The sequence below is a fragment of the Bos javanicus genome, chromosome 5, assembly GCF_032452875.1.
Source record: "Bos javanicus breed banteng chromosome 5, ARS-OSU_banteng_1.0, whole genome shotgun sequence".
Taxonomy (NCBI): Eukaryota; Metazoa; Chordata; class Mammalia; order Artiodactyla; family Bovidae; genus Bos; species Bos javanicus.
Window position 1 is genome coordinate 60,871,553 of NC_083872.1, and position 18,164 is coordinate 60,889,716.

General features: G+C 44.8%; 1 pseudogene; it reads left to right on the top strand.

Moving 5' to 3' along the window:
• Positions 1 to 8,747: 8,747 nt before the first annotated feature.
• LOC133247764 (cofilin-1-like) lies at positions 8,748 to 10,975 on the top strand (annotated as a pseudogene).
• Positions 10,976 to 18,164: the final 7,189 nt, after the last annotated feature.

Genomic DNA, 18,164 nt, shown 5'->3' on the forward strand with positions numbered 1-18,164 from the left:
CTCAGAGGAGATGACCCAATGTCCTTTACAGTCATTACATTCAGCTAAAACCTCAGGATTTCTGGGTGGAATGGGGACTTTTCCCACCAAGATGGAGTGTTTGCCTCCTTGTCCATCAACCTCTGACTTGAAAGGACAAGCTGCTGTCTCTGCCCCATTCATATGCCATATAAAGTGTTGGGTGAGAATGAGATAAAGTGATACACATGCCCATTTGGAAAGGAAAGAGTGGGAGACGCACAGCACACACCCCTGGTGATGGTGGAGTCCTGACGTGAGCACGTTGTGTGGTGGCCCCGTCCTGGGTGTAAGAGTAAGTTCCTTGGCTGCACCCTTCTTATCATACCCTTCCCTGTCCTTTGCTCTCTGTGGTCCACCTCTGCTCTCTGGAAGGCTCTTCCTCAACTGTTATCCTCCATGGCCAACTAATAGGAACCTATGGGATATTGGGGGACCCATCCTCTTTGAGGATGGCTTTTGAAGCCCACTTCCTGTTTGAACAAGTTTGGAGACTCAAGGATTGCTTCAAGGCCCTCACTGTCAAAGACCTTTAAATCTAGGCTCATTTTTCATTGACACTGTAATTCCCTAAAAACATAGAAACCTCCAATCTTTGCTTCTCAATAATTCCATGATCAGAAGTTCATACAAAAGTTTTTTCCCATATAGAATTTTTCAAGTTTCATCTGTTTCTTTGCTTCCTCATTAATGCCATTCCCTTGAGTGGCCTGATGGACCAGGCCTGGCATGCTGCAATTCATGGGGTCGCAAAGAGTCAGACACGACTGAGCGACTGAACTGAACTGAACTTGAGTGGCTATCTTGAGAGTATCTCAGATAATGGGCAAATGGGAAAAATCACACTCTTACTCAGATCTTTGTCAGTAGGTGTGAGTCACAAAGGGCCTTTGCCTCTCAGATAATCTTACTATATGGAATCCAAACGTAGTAGGCTTTTATATCCCTTGGGATCCTGTGTTTCTGGATTCTCAAGCCTCTTTCTCTTCTTTCAAAAATTAGCCAATCATTCCTGAATATACCTCTTTCTTGTAATTCATTGTTAAGAGCAGAGTTGTGCAAGTAGCTGCCACCTTAATCTTGGGCCCTGGATGCCTCACTCACCTCATCCTGGTCCCTGCCCTGGGAAGAGTCAACACACCCTATTACTCTGACTCTTCCCAACCACCTCCCCTGAAACTAAAGGCTTAGCAGACATGCTGTCTGCCACTGAAGGCAGCATTTTATAAAACACGTCTCCTTTCCAGCCTATTATGTCACTTTCCTCACCAATTGCCACTCAACTGCTAAGTTAATATGGTATTTTAGGTTTTTGTTGTGGTAGTACTCCACTTCTAGGTACCAATGGTGCCTTGCTTGGCACAGCTCTAGATGCGATAACAAGCCTTGGCATTTCAGTAGCTTAATCCAATAAAAGTTATTTCTTCTCACAGTCAAGCCAGTGTAGGTATCCTCTACATGATGCTTCATGGCCTCAGGCTACTGCCAAGAGTCCTGCTATGCCCTGGGGGCAAGGAATCCTCAGCTTCCAGGCAGTAGATCAGTAGAGACACAGAGGATCATCCATGGGAGGGTTTTAATGTCCAATCCTGGGAGTTCAATTCTGTCCACATTCCGCCAGATAGAACTCAGTCATGTCTGCATCTAATACCAAGGGAGCTGAGGGATATCATCTGTAGTCGTATGCTCAGTAAGAAGGACCAGGCTTTGATGAACACAGAACAAACACATACAGCACCGGAACTGAGCCTCCAACCAGGTCGTCCTTTGTGTCTTCATGGCATGGTGATCTCCATAAAGTACAGATGTGTCCTTACAGAGGTCCAAGTGCTCGACCACACCGGAGAGTGAGCGTACAGAGGAAGGTTTTATGTATGTGTGTGTGTGTTTTGTTTAATGGTAATTTACTGCAACCATTTCTTAGGGGCAGTTTCTATAAAGATAGAGGCTAAGGTAAACTTGACATGCACCTTCTGCCTCCACTTTTTGTCTCTGAAGATGGCTCAAGGATTTCTCCCCCCACCATTGATGTGTCTGATGCCAGGGAGCTGGGGCTGAAGACCATAGGGAAGGTGTGTCTGGATGGGAGCATATCAAACTAAGGGGTCGGGCAGCCATCCCTTTAGAAATGCTGAGTGGTGGTGGTTTCCCCCAAAGCAGGGCTTGAGTAGATGTAGTTTGGAGGAATGATCCATAAGGCACAATCAAGGAAGTAGGAGAGGTAAGTCAGGGCAGAGAGAAATCCCCAAAGCAGATTACAGTCAGGGAAAAAGGCACTCAGTTCCAGTGGGGACCTTCTGAGAAACAAGATGGAACAAGCTCAGCACTGTACCCCTGAAATCAAGGAGGCTGGGGCATTTCCCCAGTAAGTCCCATTTGTGTCACTGACAGTTGGCCCCAGAGCACTAAGCATCCTCTCCCCCATCTATGGGTTGTGTGTACAAACAGTCTAGTGAGCTCCTGTGACGGGCATGAACAAAGACCTCTCTAGGCACTTGAGAGGCAAAGTGGTCGGCTGGCCCCAGAGCTGTCCACAGCTGAAGGGGGACTCAGTTGGGCCAGGGAAACTGGGGCACCTGCTACAGGTGGGAAGAGGCACAAGCAGTTAGAAGTAAGGACCCTGACATACCACAGCCTCTGAAAACCCGCCTAGCAGATGTCAAATACTATATCTCTCTTTTGGGTGGAACCAAACTCCACCTCCCTCATGTACTAACTCGTATTAGCAGCCAGCACTGACTGAATATTCATCAGGTGCCAGGAACTATAAAAGGGCTTGATGTAAGTCATCTCATTTTAATATTGATCGACCATCTTCCATGTTCCATAGGAGAAGCAAGAGCAAGTAAGACTTAACTCCCTGCCCCTAATTTAAACTCTGGCAGGAAGGCAAATCTTGGCAAAACCCAAGATTTTGCACAGCAAAGGCTATAACGACAGCTGCTGCTGCTAAGTTGCTTCAGTCACGTCTGACTCTGTGCAACCCCAGAGACAGTAGCCCACCAGGCTCCCCAGTCCCTGGGATTCTCCAGGCAAGAACACTGGAGTGGCTTGCCATTTCCTTCTCCAATGCATGAAAGTGAAAGTGAAGTGACTCCCAGCGACCCCATGGACTGCAGCCTCCCAGGCTCCTCCGTCCATGGGATTTTCCAGGCAAGAGTACTGGAGTGGGTTGCCATTGTCTTCTGCATAACGACAGCAGAAGGGTTACAAATAATGAGGAAATTTATGAAGCATGAAACTAACTTCTGAATGGTGGATCAGGGGTTCTTGAGGAAGAAAGAGGCATTTGCCTACCCTGGAAGGATGGGCATATTCGGGGAAGTACATCTGTAGACAAAGCTACAGAGTGTTTGGGAAGGTGGAGGGTTAGGAGCCAGGATGAAGGGTGAAAAGGAGGACAATACGGGCATTGCCAGGAAGCTGTCACAATACAATCATACCCAGGAGTGAGACAAATCCCTAATCCAGATGTGATGTGAAGGTTGGAGGAAGCCAGATCAAGCGTGAAACTGGCGGACAGAGAACATATCCAGTGGAAAGCATGTGGGAGAGGAGAAGTTTGGGGGAGGAGGGAGATACAGTAGGGTGGAGCGAAGTGATTCATTCAGGAACAGTGCTGTTATTGCTAAGTGTCTGTAGCAATCCATTCAGTTGCTCACTACCCTTCATTCATTGTTTTCATGTATTCAACAAGTATTTATTGAACACCCACTGTTTCAGATACCCGTTTAAATAATGGGGATACAGTAAAAAAACCTCTGACATCATGGAGCAGACACAGACAATATCATAGAAATGAAATATCTAGCATGTCAGGCCATAGGTGGTATGGAGACTAACTTAGAGGAAGCAGGTGGGCAACAGGAGTGCTATCTGGAGAGAAAGATTGGTGTTTTAGAAAGAGTGGTCAGGGGTGATCTCCATAGGAAGTGAGACATTTGAACAAAGACCTGAAAGAAAGGGAGTGAGCCATGTGGCTCCCTGAAGAAAGACTGCAAGGGCAAAGACCGCAGGTGGGAATACGCCTTACGTGGCCTGGAAACAGTAGGGAGAACAAGTAAGGCTGAGCAGAGTGAGTGAAGTACATAATGGTGTTGAGGTCAGAGAGAAGAAGGCAGACCAGATGGTAAAGGTCACTGGTCTTCAGTGGGGTAGGACCATCTCATAATTAATGTTTTTTGAAATTCATGGAGATGTTTTTGACTTACAGTGTAGTTGCGCCTGAATGTTAAAATACGTATTTTCTTACAGAGTACTTTCTCTGAATTTGTGCTTTATTTATTTACAGTGAAAAATACTTGACATATGATATTATGTGAGTTTAAGGTGTACTTATAAGTGATTGGATATTTACATACATTATGAAATACTTTCTGTGTTAAGTCTAGTAACCATATGAAGTCTGCAACTCCATACAAAATTCTTACAATATTATCGACCATATTCCTTATGGTTTATTCCAATTCCTAAGGCTTATTTACCTTATAACTGGAAGTTTGTACCTCTTAATCCCCTTCTCCTATTTAATCCTCACACCATCTCTCTGGCTGGCAACCACTAATCTTTTTCTCTTCATCGACAAGTCTGTTCTTGTTTTCTTTGTTTTGTGTTTTAGATTCCACTTACGAGTGAGTCCGTATGGTATCTATCTTTCTCCAGCTGCCTTATTTCACCTAGAGTAGTACCCTCTAGGTCCATTCATGTTATTGCAAATAGCAAGATTATTTTTACAGTTGAGTGATATTTCATTTTGTGTTTGTGTGTGTATGTACAAAATATCAAGTCAAAATGGAATAAAAGTTCACCCTTATTAGCAACCATAAAATTATTAGAGTAACTATTCAGATCTTAAACAGGGATTTCTTCTAGTCCAGCCTAAGTATTCTTAAAAGACTGTAGCATCTCTAGGTCAAACAGTATGTTTAACCTTTGAATCTGTAGGGCATTACATCTAGGAGGTATTTGCAGAATGAATATTAGTTAAATGAATACATTCTAGTATGTTTTTTAGGATATTTTTATTAGGTATATTTTTAATGTGGTGTAATCACATATCCATTTCATTTATTTCCTAATTTTTACTTACTATTTTATAATTATATATATATATATATATATATATACTTCATTAACTATCATTTTATGACTGCATTATCTACTATATGGATGAACTGCTGTTCTATTTTCTACTCCTCATTATTCAACATTAAGACTCTTTCAGTCTATCAAAATAATAAGTAAAACATCAATGAACTTTTTTTCTTAACGAGCTCTTTAACTGTTTTAGATTATTCCAGTGGGGTGATAAGATTTCTTGATCAAAGGTTATGATAGATAGTCAAAATATATACCCATATCTGTTTCTCTACTTCTTTTGCACAAGTAGGAAACCTCATTTCTTAGCCTACTTGCCATTGGGTAGGAGTAACTAGTTCTGGCCAATGAAATGTGAAGGGAAGTGACAGTGATAAATACTACCTCACTACCAATCCGAGATCAGTAAGTTGAGTGAGTAAGATGTAAACCTTTGTTATGATAATCTACTGGGATTGTAGAGTTAATTTGTTATCACAGCTAACCTAGTTTATCCTGATGATTACGTAGACTTTGAACCTTATTATGGATTAGAGTGTACATTGGAAAATTGCACAATGGTGTAGGTACCAGGATGAAGCAGGGCAAGGCTAATAGAGTTTTGCCAAGAGAACGCACTGGTCATAGAAAACACCCTCTTCCAACAACACAGGAGACAACTCTACACATGGACACCACCAGATGGTCAACACCAAAATCAGATTGATTATATTCTTTGCAGCCAAAGATGGAGAAGCTCTATACAGTCAGGAAAAACAAGACTGGGAGCCGACTGTGGCTCAGACCATGAACTCCTTATTGCCAAATTCAGACTTAAATTGAAGAAAGTAGGGGAAACCACTAGACCATTCAGGTATGACCTAAATCAAATCCCTTATGATTATACAGTGGAAGTGAGAAATAGATTTAAGGGGCTAGATCTGATAGACAGAGTGCCTGATGAACTATGGACAGAGGTTCGTGGCATTGTAAAGGAGACAGGGATCAAGACCATCCCCATGGAAAAGAAATGCAAAAAAGCAAAATGGCTGTCTGGGGAGGCCTTACAAATAGCTGTGAAAAGAAGAGAAGTGAAAAGCAAAGGAGAAAAAGAATGATATTCCCATTTGAATGTACAGTTCCAAAGAATAGCAAGGAGAAATAAGAAAGCCTTCCTCAGCAATCAATGCAAAGAAATAGAGGAAAACAACAGAATGGGAAAGACTAGAGATCTCTTCAAGAAAATTAGAGATACCAAGGGAACATTTCATGCAAAGATGGGCTCGATAAAGGACAGAAATGGTATGGACCTAACATAAGCAGAAGATATTGAGGAGAGGTGGCAAGAATACACAGAACTGTACAAAAAAGATCTTCACGACCCAGATAATCATGATGGTGTGATCACTGACCTAGAGCCAGACATACTGGAATGTGAAGTCAAGTGGGCATTAGAAAGCATCACTACGAACAAAGCTAGTGGAGGTGATGGAATTCCAGTTGAGCTATTTCAAATCCTGAAAGATGATGCTGTGAAAGTGCTGCACTCAATATGCCAGCAAATCTGGAAAACTCAGCAGTGGCCACAGGACTGGAAAAGGTCAGTTTTCATTCCAATCCCAAAGAAAGGCAATGCCAAAGAATGTTCAAACTACCGCACAATTGCACTCATCTCACATGCTAGTAAAGTAATGCTTAAAATTCTCCAAGCCAGGCTTCAGCAATACGTGAGCCATGAACTTCCAGATGTTCAAGCTGGTTTTAGAAAAGGCAGAAGAACCAGAGATCAAATTGCCAACATCCGCTGGATCATGGAAAAAGCAAGAGAGTTCCAGAAAAACATCTATTTCTGCTTTATTGACTATGCCAAAGCCTTTGACTGTGTGGATCACAATAAACTGTGGAAAATTCTGAAAGAGATGGGAATACCAGATCACCTGACCTGCCTTTTGAGAAACCTATATGCAGGTCAGGAAGCAACAGTTAGAACTGGACATGGAACAACAGACTGGTTCCAAATAGGAAAAGGAGTACGTCAAGGCTCTATATTGTCACCCTGCTTATTTAACTTATGTGCAGAGTACATCATGAGAAATGCTGGGCTGGAAGAAGCACAAGCTGGAATCAAGATTGCCGGGAGAAATATCAGTAATCTTAGATATGCAGATGACGCCACCCTGATGGCAGAAAGTGAAGAGGAACTAAGAAGCCTCTTGATGAAAGTGAAAGTGGAGAGTGAAAAAGTTGGCTTAAAGCTCAGCATTCAGAAAACAAAGATCATGGCATCTGGTCCCATCACTTCATGGGAAATAGATGGGAAAACAGTGGAAACAGTGTCAGACTTTATTTTTGGGGGCTCCAAAATCACTGCAGATGGTTAGTGCAGCCATGAAATTAAAAGACGCCTACTCCTTGGAAGGAAAGTCATGACTAACCTAGATAGCATATTCAAAAGCAGAGACATTACTTTGCCAACAAAGGTCCATCTAGTCAAGGCTATGGTTTTTCCAGTGGTCATGTATGGATGTGAGAGTTGGACTGTGAAGAAAGCTGAGCACCAAAGAATTGATGCTTTTGAACTGTGGTGTTGGAGAAGACTCTTAAGAGTCCCTTGGACTGCAAGGAGATCCAACCAGTCCATTCTGAAGGAGATCAGTCCTGGGTGTTCATTGGAAGGAATGATGCTGAGGCTGAAACTCCAGTACTTTAGTCACCTCATGCAAAGAGTTAACTCATTTGAAAAGACCCTCCCTGGTGCTAGGAGGGATTGGGGGCAGGAGGAGAAGGGGATGACAGAGGATGAGATGGCTCGATGGCATCACTGACTCAATGGACGTGAGTCTGAGTGAACTCCAGGAGTTGTTGATGGACAGGGAGGCCTGGCGTGCTGCGATTCATGGGGTTGCAAAGAGTCAGACACAACTGAGTGACTGAACTGACTGACTGAAATGTAGGTACCTAATAGATATCCATTAAATAAATCAACGAGATTAATAATATGTGAAAATACCAGTTCCACTGTTTTATCAACAGCAATGAATTTACTATTTGATTTTTCTTGCCAATCTAGTAGGCAAAAATATCATCTTGGCCAACAAGAAATTTGCCAATTTCTTTGCTTATTGAAAAGGTTGAACATTTTTTTCATTTCTTAGCCATTTCCTCTTTTGAGCCTTATTTGTTTAAAAATCTTTCATTCATTTTTCAATAACTATTCATTGAATGCCTTCACCATTCTGGATATTGGGGCTATCATGGTGAATAGCATTGCTATCATAGAACTTTTATTCTAGAGGGGAGAAAAATGACATGTAAACAAATGCTTACCTATTTGGGGGAATGGTAAGTGCTGTGAAAAATAAAGCAAGGTCAGTAGCTTAAAGAGAGACTAGGCATGTTTTCCCATAAGGTACTCATGCAGCATCTTTCTGATAATATCACTTGTGAACCAAGGGGATGAACTAGGAAGATATTGGGAAGAGGGGTGTTGCAGGCTTCGGGAACAGCACATGCTGTTGCTGCTGCTAAGTCGCTTCAGTTGTGTCCGACTCACAAGAGACTTAAAGGCAGGGACATAACCTGGTACTTTGAGGATGTAGCAGGAAGCCAGTCTTGCTGAAGCAGAGTGAGTGAGGGGAGAGCAGCAGGACATGAGATTGAAGAGGTAACAAGCTGGACCATGTAGGGTCACCTAGGCAATTGTTAGGCCTTTTGACTTTTCTCTGGAGTGATACAGGAACCACTGGAGGGTTTTGAGTTGAGGAATGACATGGCATGACTTACTGTTTAAAAAAGATTGCTCTGGCTTCTCTGTGGATGAAGTGATCGGAGGCAAGTAGGAGGAGACCAAGTAGGAGACTATTGCAATATTTTTATGGAAGATGATGATAACTTAGCCCAGGGTAACATCGAGAATAAAGTGAGAAGGAGTCAGATTCTAGATACATTTTGTGGTAGAGCTAATAGGGCTTGATGATTGATTGGAAGTAGGACTGAGTGAGGGAAATGAAGCAGTCAAGGATGATTGCAAGGTTCTGATTTGAAAAAATAGAAGGATGCAGTCTACTGTGTTCTTTATTCCTCTTTGGAGCCATATTTGGTATTTTAAATGACTCCAGAAAAAGTCATGTCAGAAATTAAAGGAACAGTGTACTGGTGTGGGTGTGGTGCTCACTTCCCAGATGTAGGCGGAGGTTGATTGAAAGTGATCATGGTCTTGAGTTAGCTCCCTTCAGCAGTGCAGGGCTCCCATCTTCTCTGGCTCACCTTGCCATATCCCTCTCTCTTCTGGAAACATGGCCTCCTGTGTGGCTGTCTCTGATGGCAGCATCAGGGACTTTTTGACATGCAGGTGAACAAGCCATTGAGGTGAAGAACCACAAGAAAGTGGTGCTTTTATTTCTGAGTAAGCACAAGAAGATCCTCTGGGAGGAGGGCCAGGAGATCCTGGTAGGTAATGTAGACCAGGCTGATGATGACTACTTGCCCACTTAGGCAGGGCACCACCGGAGGAGGGCTGCCACTACATCCTCTATGATGCAAACTAGAAGACCAAGGGGAGTGAAAAGAGGATCTGGTACTTATCTTCTGGACCCCTGAGTCTGCATTCGTTAAGAGCAGAATGATCTATGCCAGCTCCAAGGACCCCATCAAGAAGAAGCTGAAGGGGATCAAGCATGAATTATGAGCAAACTGGTATGAGGAAGTCAAGGACTACTCTACCCTAGCAGAGAAACTGGTGGTGGTGGGGGGAACAGTTCTGTTTCTCTCTGGAGGGCAGCCTTGGTGAGCCCCCTCCAGCTCCCTGCCTGGAGTAGAGGGCAGCCCCAGACCTACCCACTGGGGTTGCAGGCTGCCCGCTTCCTAACCTGAGAGATCTGGGGGATTCCAACTGGGGGAAAGCAATCTCTTTATTTAGTCACCAGACAGCCCCCTACCTCGTGGACTTTCCTCTTCCTCCCTCCATCCCTGATGGCCTGGCCTTCCTAAACCACTTTTAATCTTCTGATTCCTCCTGAGGTAAAGCAGACCAAGTGCCTCCTTAGTACTGCAGTTCAGGGAGGGTCTGTATGTTTTCAGAGACACTCTCCTACTCCCCACTTATTTCTCCTCCTTCCCATACTACCACCTTCTAACCACAATAGCGAGGCTGTGCTCATCTCTTTAGTTCTGTGTGTAAAGGGAAAGTCGAAGAGATGACCTCACCCCTTGTCTCATGGTTGCAGCCATTCATGGAAGCAGGACCAGTAAGGAACTTTCCGTTAAAACACTCATATGTACATGAGTGAGCACACACACAATTTTTTTTTTTTCCCTCAAATGTGATCTGTTTATTGACCATGGCCACAGTGATTGGTTCGGGGTTGGGCATGTGACCTTTGATGATTCAATCAGAGACCCAGGACTTTCACTGAATGATTTGGGATGGCTGTTCCTGCTAGAAATGAACAAGGAAGCAAGCTTGGCTCCCTGAGGCTTATAATAGTTCTCTGGTTCCTTTGATAGAAACCAGCCTTAGAATGAACTTGACATCGTGGAAAGGAGAGAAAAGAGATAAAAAGAAAGGTTATTTCTTTGTGTGTTTGACATGGTTGAGTCACTATATCCATCCTCCCCTGAAATCTGTCCAGAGATGTTCAGTTACAGGAGCCAACAAGCTCCCCTCTCTCGTGTACATCAGTATGGGCTGTGTTTTCTGTTACTTGCCACCAGGCACCTCCTGCCTGCTTGGAGCGGCTTTCCATGTACATGCTGTCCATAGCTCTCAGGCAGAATGCTCTCACCACCTGGTATCTCAGAACACAGGAAACAGTCACCCCAGAAAATCTGCAAACCATTTGAGGCTTAGGTTCAGAGAGTTACATCATGTTCTGAGAGAGGAAAGACCACCTTTGGAGAGTACGCCATCCAAAATCCTGGAGGAATGGATCCCAGGAACTGTCAGAGCCAAGAACATCACCTGGCATCAGTTGATCTCAGCTGTTCCCCGAGCAGTGAGGGCTGGGCATCCTTCCTGAAACGGAGGGTCTTTGGCAACTTGCTTCTGGATAGTGATGTGTTTACGGTCATATCCACCAATTGCCGAAAGTGTGGGGTGGAAACTGATTCTGAATGCACAGTCTCCTTGAATACCAACATCCTGCTTCATTATTTGTTTCTGAAAACCTTTACCAGTTTGTGCTCCTTTCAGGAAAGTTTGGGATCATGATGAACAGGACTACCTGGGCTTCTTCTCTCCTCACTTCCCTGGGGCTGTTGAACCCCAAGGGGTCCCAGGGCCGAGTTCAGCTGGCAGGTAAGGGCCTTACATTCCAGTCCCAGTAAATCCTCTGCTAGGCACTTGAGATCTTCCAGGATTGCTATAGGGTGGGCTTCCCAGAGCCTGTCTCCCCAGTTGTCTTGATTATCATCAGTTTGAAAGGAATTCTAGTCTAGTGACCATAAGCATCAACAGCCTGCTGCCAGACTGTTGAGATTTGCATCTTAGATCCACCACCAAGGACTGTGCAAATGACCTTACCTCTCCCTGCTTCAGCTTCCTCCTCTGCAAAATGGAGATAATAAAACCAAACAAAAACACAACTATCTCCATCGCCTAGACTTACTTGGAGGAGACATGAGTTACTACAGTCTTTGAACAGTGTCTGGCATCAGTGAATATTAGCTGTTAGGCTGCCTGTAACTTGCTACTAAATAATGATACAGAAACACCAAAGCAAAAATGAGTTGGGAGAGAAGAAACAGAAATGCCTAGAAGCAAAGACTACCGCTGAATGTCTGACAAAAAAGAGACTGGTCAGGGTGCCTTTCAACAAGGCTCAGTCTCCTCTCTCCAGCCAGGGTGGAGTCTCTGGGCTGGAACCAACAAGAAGGAAGGGGAAGCCCAGCCACCTCCTTCCTGTTGCTGTGGCCAGCAGCCCCTGTGGCTTCTTTTTTTTTTTAATACTGCATTAATATTCCTCCTCATAATAACTACCACTCCTCACTTTAACATTGAAGTTTGCAGAGCTCTTTCATACCTCTCTTTATTCCCCTTCCAAAATGATACTCAGAACCAGGTAGAATCTATTGTTTTCCTATCTCACCAATGGGGAGAAAAGGTCTTAGGCTTGCCGTCCAGTTTCAGTAATATTCAGAATATGCAAATATTGTGGATTCTCTCTCTGTGTGTGTGTGTGTGTATATGTGTATATATATGTGTGTGTACATATAGATGTAGTGTCCTAGGGCACAGTTTGCAAACAACACGCCTACTTCATTTCTTGGAGCTGACTTTTCTGCCTGGTCATTATAAACGTGTTTGATGGATGCCCTCATTGACTGAGAACCTGGGAAATTTATGAAGTTTACTTAGAGGTATACTTTGTGTCAAGTGAAAGTGAGAGCATTAATCACTCAGTCTTGTCCGATTCTTTCTGACCCTATGGACTGTAGCCTGCCAGACTCTTCTTTCCATGGGATTTCCCAGGCAAGAATACTGGAATGGGTTGTCATTACCTTTTCCAGGGGATCTGCCTGACCCAGGGATTGAACCTGGGTCTCTTGCATTGCAGGCAGATTCTTTACCTGCTGAGCCACCAGGGAATTCCTGTGTCAAAGTCACAGTCATATAAAAACAAAGTACTAAACCTCATATCTTAGCCCCTAAAAATATTGATAACAGTAAACTGGATAAATGGATACCTGTTAGCTGCTCCTCAATCAAATTTCCAGAGTACAGACCTCTGTACACACACTGACCCTAAATATCACGTGTCTCTTTCTGCCAGGGTTTCTTACTCGCAAGTATTATATTTTTTATTTTAGAAATTTTCTGCAATTAAAAACTGCATTGCTCTTCTTTTGTTTTAATAATAATAATGGGTAATTCATACCGAACATCACATGTGCCAGGTATTGCCTTAAGAACTTTATTAAATCATTTACTTCTCACAGAAATTCAGTTAGGTAGTCACTATTACTTTTCTCCCTTTACACATACAATTACTGAGGCACAGTTTGCTGCTGCTGCTGCTGCTAAGTCACTTCAGTCGTGTCCGACTCTGTGTGACCCCATAGACAGCAGCCCACCAGGCTCCCCCGTCCCTGGGATTCTCCAGGCAAGAACACTGGAGTGGGTTGCCATTTCCTTCTCCAATGCATGAAAGTGAAAAGTGAAAGTGAAGTCACTCAGTCATGTCCGACCCGTAGTGACCCCATGGACTGCAGCCTACCAGGCTCCTCCGTCCATGGGATTTTCCAGGCAACAGTACTGGAGTGGGGTGCCATTGCCTTCTCCAGAGGCACAGTTTACCTGCCTCTATTAGGTTTAAACTCAGGTAGTTTGGTTTCAAAACCAACACACTTAACTACTATATTAGTCTACCTGACCGAGGTAGAATTTTAATAACACGAGCAAAGCTAAAAAGTGGGGGAAAAAAAGTTGAAGTATAATTCTAACACTCAGATATAACTACTGTTAACATCTGATGTATATTAAGGACTATAAATCAGGCAGGTGGTGAGGTGGAGGGGAAGCATATACCAGAATTATTTGGGGAGTTTTTTAAAAAACACATATGCTTAAAGTTGTCTCCCCAAGGAGGAAGGGCAAGCATGAGGATTTGGTGGAAAAAATTAGGTGTTACTAAAATAAACAGCCTCCCCTTTTCCCTTCCACGTTCCAAATACCATCCTCCATCCCAATTGAAAGCCACTGGTGTTTCTTTGCAATCTTTTTTCTCTGCACAGCTACATTTGTATACACAAAAATACACACTTATGAGGGACAAGTCAAAAACAAATGGTTGTAAAAAAAAAATGCCAGGGCAAGCAAGAGATGCTGGCTCATAGTAAGATAACATTCCTAATTGGCCTGGATTCTTACTGTACCTCCAGGGCACATCAGTGAGACAGAGTTTCCAGGTTGGAACCTGGTAGGCTTTTCGGCATTAATCGCTCTTCCTGTGAATTTGTTGTTTTGTGATTTGGCCGGTGGAAGCAGCCAAGTTATTTTTCTGCCCAGGTTCTCCCAGGGGCCTAGTACCCTGGGCTGATTTGTGCTTCACCATTTTCCAGACACAGCTCCATGCCAGGGCCCTGGATGGCTGCCTGGGCGCAGAGCATTCCCTGTGCAGGCGAGCCTGAGAGCCTGGGGAGAAGAGGCAGGGCGAAGCCAGCAGAATGCCTGGTGTGTTTAGGAAGGAGTGAGAACCTGAGCCCCTAGGGAGAGCCGGAATGCGGTGCTTCCTGTCTCGGCTGTGTGACAGCCCACTGTCACCCCTGTGACCCTACGCCCTGGTATCAATTTACTCTCCCGTCCCCTTAGTGGACTGGGTGCTCCTTACGGCAGGAGGCAGGTCAGTTATTTTGTCTTTCTTCCTCTTTGTATCCTGACTGCCTGGAATGGCACCTGGAACAGAGTAGGAGCAGCAGCTCCTTGTAGGAATGAATTATAGGTGTGACCACAGCCAACATCCAGGGCTGCTCTGTGCCTCAAAGGCAGCTTAACAAGACAGTTTCCCATCCAATCTTCATAACAGCTCCATAGGGGAGAGTCTAGAGCCTATTAACTAGGCAGAGAGAATTTGAGTAACTTGCCCAAGGTCACACAGATCCGTGGCTGGCTGCAAGGAAACCCAGGAAGCTGAGCTCCAGAATTCATATTCTCTCTCTCTCTTTTTAAAAATGTATTTATTTGGCTGTGCCAGGTCTTATTTGCCACACGTGGGATTTTTAGCTGTGGCACATTGGATCTAGTTGCCTGACCAGGGATCAGTTGCCTGACCTTGCATTGGGAGCGTGGAGTCTTAGCCACTGGACCACCAGGGAAGTCCCCTGAGTTCAGGTTCTTAATCCCTACCCTGTGCTGCTTTCCCCATGCTTCCCTCTCCTTCAGCTCATTGGCCAGCTGTGAACTGTGCATGTGTGCTCAGTCATGTCTGACTCTTTGCGACCCCATGGACTATAGCCCGCCAGTTTCCTCTGTCCATGGGATTTTTTCTAGGTAAGAATACTAGAGTGGGTTGCCATTTCCTTCTCCAGGGGAATCTTGCTGACCCAGGGATTGAACCCATGTCTTCTGTGTCTCCTATATTGGTGGCTGGACTCTACCACTGAGCCACCTGGGAAGCCCAGAGTGATCACCTAAAGTTTCACTGTAGCCCATCACTCTCCTGACCAAGAACCTTCAAGGCCGGCCTCCCCAGGGTCGGGTATAGGCTATCTCCTATTGTTCCTAGTCACCTCACCATATCAGAGGCAGTAGGAATTTGATCCCAGTTCTATTTACTTGCCGCGTAACCTTGGACATGTCACTTGACCTCTCCCTACCTCATGCTCCTCAACACACAGGAGGGCAGTTACAGTACCAATTTCATGCTATGCTCATGAGGGCTTAATAATCATCTGCTGTGGGAACTGCTTGGGCCCTGGGTTTGCAAACTTTTTCTGCAGAAGGCCAGATGGTAAATGTTTTCAGGTTTCTGGCCATACGGTCTCTGTCACAACTACTCAACTCCACCACTGTTGTGCAAAAGCAGCCAGACAATAGGAAAAAGAGTGTGGCTGGGTGCCCGTCAAACCTTATTTATGGCCTCTGAAATTTGAATTTCAAATAATTTTTTGTGTCATGAAATATCCCTCTTAAATCCCCCACCCCCTACAACCATTTAAAAAAAAAAGTAAAAACCTTTCTTAGCTCAGGGAGAGGACAAAAACAGGTGTTGGTCTAGATGTGGTTGCTAACTCCTTCTTTGGAACATTGATACAGAGGATGTGCTCAGTAAGTCCAAGAGAAACACTGTGAAATAGGAGCACAAAGGAGGAGTTTGTTAAGTGCTGAGGCCTTTGACTTGGTGGGGAGGTGTGGATGGAAGAGACAGGCCAAATGTCAGAGGCTGAATCAAGGAATTGACATCTGCTAAGCACCCAGTCTGGCCAGGTACCACTTTCTATGTATCTTCCCACTCTGTCTTCGTGCCGACACTAACCTTCCATCCTATTTACAGAGGAGATGAGTGAGGCTCAGTGAGGTTAAGTAACATGTCCAGAGTTGCACAGTTTTAAATATTAGAATTAGGATCTGAACCTGGTTTTTACAGGATACCATAGACTCTGCTTTTTCTTCTACACCATTATGTACTGCACACACACTGAGAATCTATCACGTGTAAGGTGCTGTGCCAGGTCTGGGAACACAGGGCATAAAGGATTTCACTCTGTCCAGATGGAACGTATGGTGTAGTAGGAGAAAGTGAAAGTGAAGTCGCTCAGTTGTGTCCGACTCTTTACGACCCCTTGGACTGTAGCCCACCAGGCTCCTCCATCCATGGGATTTCCCAGGCAAGAATACTGGAGTGGGTTGCCATTTCCTTCTCCAGGGGATCTTCCCTAACCAGGGATCGAACCCAGGTCTCCTGCATTGCAGGAGCCACCAGGGAAGCCCATAGTAGGAGACCAGAGATCTAAATAAGTTATAACTCAGGGTGAAAACGCCGATGAGAACACATGGGAGGGGATCAGAGCTGAAGATTCTAACCCACATCTGGGAAATCAGAGTGGGCTTCCTGAAGGAAGTGATGTCAAAACTGAGACTGCAGGTCAGCAAGGAAAGACCCAGGGAATAATAACACTGAGTTCCAGTTTCTTGTCTGCTCAACCAGGTTGTCAGTGGGCACTCCCTACCCCTGAGAAACCTGGTTCTAAGATTCATGGCCTTTGAGATTCACGGCCTTTGATGGTCCCTTCCCAAGATGGCCCCTGAGTCCTCTGTCCTGAGGTGTTCTCTGCCTCTACCTCGCTCATCCTGAAATGCTATTATGATTTTGCCCCACAGCTCTCCAGAGATAAGACTCAGCCCCTTCTCTATTTTCCTCATTACTTACTTCAGTATCGCATGAATTGGTGAACCTGACTTAAGATTTTGGTGGAGGGAGGCAGGCATCGTGGGGAGGGTCCCTTTCGGAGCACAGGGTTTCCGCCCTCTCCTGGCCCCCCACTTCCTCCCTGGAGCTGCAAGCAAAATCCTCTCTTTGTCTTGCTGGGAGCGGCCCGCCTACCTCCGTCCCCAAGGATCTCGGTTTTTACTTCTAGCAAAGGATTTTCTCAACAAACACAGCTCTACCTTCCTAAGATGAATTCTGATGAATAAAACGCTCTTCTCTTTACACGTGCATTGTCTCATCTGATCCTCCTAGCAAATCTCCAACAGAGCCATCATTGTGCCCATTTTACAGATGGGGAAACTGAGTAGCCAGGTGGTGGCACTGAGAGTAAAGAGTAGGACTGTCCATTCTCAGCTACTCTATCCTGCTTTCCAGTACCACTTGGATTGGATCTGAGGAAGAGAGGGGTTGGGAGGGAGGACAAGGAAGATGATTAGATATCAGAAGCTGGGTCCATAGAAAAATATGAATTTCACCAGCGATGCTAGTCTGCAGTGACTTACATCTCCACAACCTTAGGGCAATTATTTCTCACTCTTGTATTTTTTTTTCTTTTTGGAGCGGGAGAATCAGACCTGATTGGCAAAAGTCACCAACACCCTCAAACAGACAAGGCTCCTTTATTAGAGGATTAGAATTGCCCTAACAGGTCAGGGTGATCGTGCTCAGCCAGCTGTGGCCTGGCTGTGGACACCCCAAAATGCTCAGGCCTGGGGCTCATTCCACCGGCTGGGCCTGAGGACCCTCCTGAAAGTAGTGCTGTTTTTTCCTTATCAGGGAGCAGATGCTAGGGAGACAGGGAGAAGAGGAAACAGGAAATGAGAGAGAAAAGGAAGTGGAGGGGGGGACAGTTCTATATGAATACAAACCATGTTAGGTTTACAGTGAATCCTGATGCTGAAGCCAGAAACGCTAGACCCATTCACACAGGTGGAGGTTTGGGGCCAGCTCTTCTGAGAGCTTGGTTCCAAGTCTGGAAAATGAAGTTATTATGAAGCCAGTGTCTCAACCCAGGAATCAAGGCCTCATTTCCAGCTAACAGAAGACTTTGGAGACTAGCAACACCCGGGTGCTAGAAGCTTTGAACCTCGCCCACGTGTGGGTATGTGAGAGCCGTGTGCCCAGAGGAAAGCCTGACGTGCAGCA